A 6,000-nucleotide genomic window follows, 5' to 3' on the forward strand; every position below is an offset into this window, starting at 1 on the left:
ACGTGTCCTTGTAGCTCTTGTGATCAGTCAGCTGCCTAAATACAGCTCCTGTACTTGGGTTAAGGATGAGGTGTTACTACTCAGGGTTTCCGGGGCGTTCCCTCGCTGACCTTTCAAGAAAGTGAAGAAGCACGGTTTCTCCCTCTCTCCAGCGTGTGCTGAGTCAAGGCTGCTGCTTTCGAAGAGAGATAGCATCTTGCAGTACCTAGAGCTGGAAATTTAATTAATGGCTGCAAACATCTTAGATGACGGCTGTATTTACACCCAAGAGAATTAGTAGTTACTGTAGGGATTGGGAGGTGCACTTGGAGCAGCTGCATGGAGCTGAGTTACCGAACCAGATGCAGATCCAGCAGATGACTGCAGAGGAGATGATGGAAAGCTGCAGTTCTCTTGAATTCTACCAGTGACTGCAATTTTGCTCCATTAAAAACACAACTGCTTCACCAGTACCAGCACAAGGGTCCTACCTAAGCGAACAGACACATTAGCAGTTAGGAGGAACAGACTTTTTCACACATTTTCTTTTAAGAATCCAATCTCCATACTTCCAAGCCCAAAATTAGGAACCCAAAAATGTTCTCCAGCATGCAGAAAATGAGTAACTGGATGACTGCAGTGCTGCATCACCTCACTGCATGCTTGCTATGTGACTTTTGCAACAACTTTGTGTACAACAGCAGTTGTAGAGGCAGCCAAATGAGCTCCCCTTTCAGAAAATGCCCACATCAGAGAGTTATTAACTCGAGTGCTATGACCTCTTTGTGAGAGCACTGCTCATTGCCTCCAGATCTGTAAGATCTGTGTGAACGTCACCATGTTTTGCATGCGAGGTTTTTTTTCGCTCCCCCTCTTTGATATAAATATATCGAGATAGTTATCTTTAACTGTGCACACACACATGCCAGCCAAGCTGGTTCACTGAACACTGGCACAAGCCATGTATGCTTAAACCAGCGGTCTTTATTCAGGCAAAGCCCCTGTTGATTTTTCCTTGCTTCTGTAAATTCCAAAGCCTTGGTCCGAAGCTGGCAGTGTACGTTTGTTTGCCTTTGTATCGTAATACAAATGGGTAATCCTTGTAATACAGCTACGTCTATTTCCCAATAGAAATGTGCAGAACTGTGATAGGTTGCTACATAGGTTATTATTGATTTTATTCTTTTTATTCCTGCAAAACTGGCTAGGCTAAATGCTATATTAGACCAAATAGAACTCTCTATTTTTTTTTTCTTCACCAGAAATGAAGCTGGAAAAATGGTCTTTTCATTTGCTGGAGTCTCCTAATTTGTGTCTAATATTGTATCACACGTGCTGCAAAGTACTGACAGGGCTAGATTACATCTGTGGCCAGTTCAGTTCCTCAGTGCTTTATTTGCATCCTGGCAATAACATATGACAGTTTTTTCCCCCTCTTCCCTCTATGCTAATTTTGTATGAAATGCATGTTTAGACATTTTAAAGGCAATTTTGATCACAGAGCATAACTGAAACAAAAAATACCAAACCAAGCCCCAAACCCAAAATTAAAGACTCTAGTAGGAAGGTTTCAAAGGAGAATCTAGAAAAACGGGGCTTTCATAGAGGACAAGTTGTCCTTCCAGGAGTGCTGACTGGGTCCAGTTCTCATGTTCTTCAGATAAATTCAAATGGGAAGAGGTGGACAGGAAGACCTGGGATGGAAAAGCCTGGAGCAGCAGGTTGCTTGTTCAAGCCCAGTACAGGTGTATCAGGGAGGAGATGACCGTCTGAGGCAGAAGGATTCTGGTGCTTCAGGAGCAAATGGATCTCGCTTGTCATGATGGTAATTAGGCTGAACATAAAAAGAAAGTTTCTTGTTTTCAGGGAAGCTTTTAAATAAGAGTGTTGGGATTAAGGTGTTTGGTTTGTTTCTGGGCAGGATCATGTGTTTGCCTGAGGTTAATGCATATGGAGTTCATGCCCCAGAGAGACCCTTCTCAATCCTTTAAAAAAAGAAAAAAAAAAGAAGTAAAATGTATATAATGAAAATAAGCTTGAGGTTTCAGGACAGAAGAAGTTGGCCTGGTTTTATTTCTAAATGGCTGTCCTCATATAGAGTCTGTGCTCCAATGAAGGAATCATTTTTATTCCAAGGTTGATACAGTTAAGTGCTGAGGATGACTGTGTGAGGGTGTGGTTATGTGGCCCTTTTCATCCAGTATGAGTGTGTCCATTCCAGAGGGGCTGGTCACTCTGCCTTTGCTCTCTCAAACTGGTTTCCATCCCATCCCTGCTGGTGGTGCCTGGGTGTGCCTGGTCCTGCAGCAATGCACCACTGACTTGAACAAAATTTAACCCAGAGGAAAAACACAGTCAAGCTTGTTCTTGATTGTGTCAGTTCCTGCACTTGTCTGACAAAAGCCTTTGTTCCCAGGGCAGGTAAGGAAAACAGAGGTCACCTTGAGCAGTGCTGGGGATGCAGTGTGAAATTGGCCCAGCAGCGGGTCCCCAGTATGAGAGGAACATGGACCTGTTTTAGCAGGTCCAGAGGAGGCCATGGGGCTGGTCAGAGGGCTGGAGCATCTCACCTGTGAGGAAAGGCTGAGAGAGCTGAGGTTGTTCAGCCTGGAGAAGAGAAGGCTTTGGGGAGACCTTAGAACACCTGAAGGGGCTACAAGAGGTCTGAAGAGAGACTTTTGACAAGGACATGGAGTGATAGGACAAGAGGGAATGATTTTAAACTGAAAGAGGCTAGGTTTAGTTTGGACATGAGGAAGAAATTTTTTATGATGAGGGTGGTGAAATGCTGGAACAGTTTGCCCACAGAAGTTGTAGATGCCCCATGCCTGGAAGTGTTCAAGACCAGGTTGGATGGGGCTTTGAGCAACCTGGTCTACTATGCCTGGAAACTGTCCCTGCCCACATCAGTTGATTTGGACAAGATGATCTTTAAAGGTCAACTTCCAACCCAAACCATTCTGTGATTCTATGAAATGCTAGCCATGACAAGAGCTCTTTTTTCCAGTCCCTTCTAGGTAGGAGGAGACGGAGGTAGCCATCTCAGGCTTCACTCTTGGGTGTGGAGGTCTTGGGGTTTGGTGGATCTGTGTTGGTCCCCACAGCCATGACCTTGTGCTTCTTCCCACTTGCAGGCAAGCTGACAGAAGCATTGTGCCCACCCTGGAATCCCCTTGCCCACAAAGCCTCCCAGCTGGGCTGCGAGAACAGAAAATGGACTCCTCTATGCTGGCAGGAGCCTGCATGGCAGCCTGTGTGAAACACATTGGTGGCTCTGAGATACCATGACAGGGTGATTCATGCATGGGGTTTTCTCTCATTTTCTGACATGTGAAGCTGGGGAGGTATTTGGAGTTTTCTCCCCTCACAGCCCCCGCTCCCCAGCTCCCCTCTGAAATCTCTGTGAGACACCCATGCAGTGACTCAACCTTCTTGGGAGACCCTTGGGGTATTTCCTCCACCTCCCCAGCAGCGATTTCTCTGTGAGAAAGTTCGCTAAGGCTTGGCCTCAGCTCCTGTGGCTCACCAGAATCCTCCAAGGGACTGGCAGGCAGCAAACACAAAGGTCGCATATGGCTGGGTGCAAATGAGCCTGTGCAGTCATTCAGGGTTGCTTTCATCAAACAGATTTGAAAGAAGGTGTCTTTATCTTTTTCTGTCATTATTTTCACCACTAAATTATTTGCAACTTAGTTGTTGTGCTTTGGTCAAAACTGGAGGAGGTGAGGAAGCATCCCCCGTGTCCAGGATTGTTTTGCACCCAGTGCGTGGCTGGGTTGCGGTTTCACAGCTCTTTGGGATGTTAAAGACACTGACCCCAAGCAACTCTTCCTGAGCACTGTGTCCTTACTTGGACAAACACTCACTGCCAAGCAAGGAAGGGATTAGCACAAACCCCCCGGACTGACACATCTGTACATTTGAGTCCCAGTCCCAAAAGCTGCGTCGTGCTGTGCCATAGGTGTTGGTTGAAACATCCACAAGCAGGAAGGGTCATACTATGGTTGATTTGGTGGTACTTCACTCACACTCCATGTGGGCCCTAATATTTGTCTTGCAGCTCCTGGTGTGCATGTCTCATCCAATGACCCCCAAACCACCTGTCCCTCTGCCACTTTGGGTGCTGTCTTGCTGACCAGATACCATCCCCTACATTTTATTTCTTTGATAAAATCTTCTGATAGGTTTTTTCTTCTTGTTTTCTTCACAGATTTATCTGGAAAGTATGACCAACAGGAGCAGCTTACTCACCATTAGATAAGTATTGCAGATGACTCATGCTGGAGTATTGATAGCTGTGCTGCTGAGATGGATATCCTGTTTTATAACAGCTGTAGTGTGATACCAAGAGCCAGGAACCTTAATTTCACCACCCATGCTTTTTCATGAACGTGCTTTCGGTCTCTGACACCTTTTCTCCTTGGTTTGTCCATCTGAAGGGTTCACAGGGGATGTTTTGCTTCCCTCAGTGGGGTACAGGGTATGGGGCAGCTCATGTCACCTTGAAGTGAAAGCTACTGTTGAAAAGCTGCAGCTTTATAGCTGTTCTCCAGGACATGCAATATTTGTCTTTTTAATAGATGCCATTAGTGGCTTTCCTCGATTCTTTGGGGTTTTTTGTTTTGTTTGTTTTTTTTCAGAGCCATTATACCCCTTCTTCAGGAGAACAAACCGGAAGGTGCAGAAACAGGTAAGGCATGTTACTTTCAAGTCATTAAGGGCAAAATACTGGCCTCAATAAAGTGCAAAAAAAAAAAAAAAATGTTGACTGCATGGCAAGTGAGAGTTGTACCCAGTGTGCCCAGTTCTATGTGAGGCCCTGGAATCACTACATTCAGGGACAAATTTGCAGGGTACCTGAGAGCATGTGTCTGAACCTTCCTCTGCTTCCAAAACCACTGGGCTCAAGGCTGTGTGAGCAATAGATGATGAGATTTAAGAAGTGATGATCAAGAGAAAGGAACCTGCCCTTGGGGGAGATGCAAAAGGAGCTGAGCTGTGAAGGTAGAGGGTATGTACAGGATGGCAGGAGCTGCTGGGGAGGTGTTAACCCACATGGGGTGGCAGGCGACTGAGGTGGCTTTACCTTGGACGGGTGCAAAGGGCCATACAGCAGTGAGGGAAATTTGGTGTTAAAAGGAGAAATTTTGCAAGGGAGTGTTGCAGCGAGGGCCATGCCAGTGATGTCAGTGTCTGTGGGTGGTGTCACTGGGGATGTCACTGGGGGTGGCTGGGGCCTGTACCACGCTCTTGGGCATCACCTGTGGTTCATGCCATGGCTTAAACTGCTGAGGATGTTTGGTTTCCATGAAGGTGCTGGGCCATGGCTGAGCAGCTGTGGCTTGAGCAGTGTGTCCCTTTCACCAGCAGCAGCTTGGGGCAGGACTTTCCAGTGGGGCAGTGGAGGCGTGTCAGGTGCTGCACCTGAGTTCTCAGCAAACATGAGCCAGAGCCCAGGACAAAAAAATCTGGCTTGAGGACCTGTGCTGTGTCCCAGGGGCATGATTTGGGTCTGTGCATTTACTGTGAGGATGGTGTGACACTAGAGCTGGTTACCCAGAGAAATTGTGGATGCCCCATCCCTGGAAGTGTTCAAGGTTAGGCTGGACAGAGCTCTCAGCAACCTGATCTAGTGAGAGCTGTCCCTGCCCATGGCAGAGGGGGGTTGGACTAGATGATCCTTGAAGGTCCCTTACAACCCAAACCATTCTGTGGTTCTATGATTTTGATACTTTGCTACATTCATCGGAGCTTCTGTTCTTCAGGCTGTTGTGGCACTTTGGAATAAAGAACTGTGTCCTGCTCATGTGTAAAAAAACACATACTGCATCTGGCTCCAGCAGAAACCCCTGCATGAGGGCTTGTAACGTAGTCTCAATTAGGTCCCTGCCTTATAGAGTAGAAAATGCCTTTAAGGCCTCCTCCCTTTAGGCTCTGCATCAGATATTCACATGCTGTGAAACAATCTCAGGACTAAATTTTTCTGAGTGATAATCTGGTGTTGCTCTTGGTAGAAAGGGT

At 46.5% G+C, this 6,000-nt stretch overlaps 1 long non-coding RNA gene across 1 annotated transcript in view; it reads left to right on the forward strand.

The window, feature by feature from the left end:
• The window catches only part of LOC121668396, a 76,038-nt gene extending 70,430 nt beyond the window's left edge, over positions 1 to 5,608 (forward strand). The window contains exon 4 of the long non-coding RNA XR_006017359.1: positions 4,190 to 5,608. This is a non-coding gene — a long non-coding RNA (uncharacterized LOC121668396). The remainder of the gene's footprint in view (positions 1 to 4,189) is intronic.
• Positions 5,609 to 6,000: the final 392 nt, after the last annotated feature.

This window comes from Corvus kubaryi, unplaced genomic scaffold (assembly GCF_017639235.1).
Source record: "Corvus kubaryi isolate FWS band 111438036 unplaced genomic scaffold, C.kubaryi_AGA036_p1.0 37385, whole genome shotgun sequence".
NCBI lineage: Eukaryota > Metazoa > Chordata > Aves > Passeriformes > Corvidae > Corvus > Corvus kubaryi.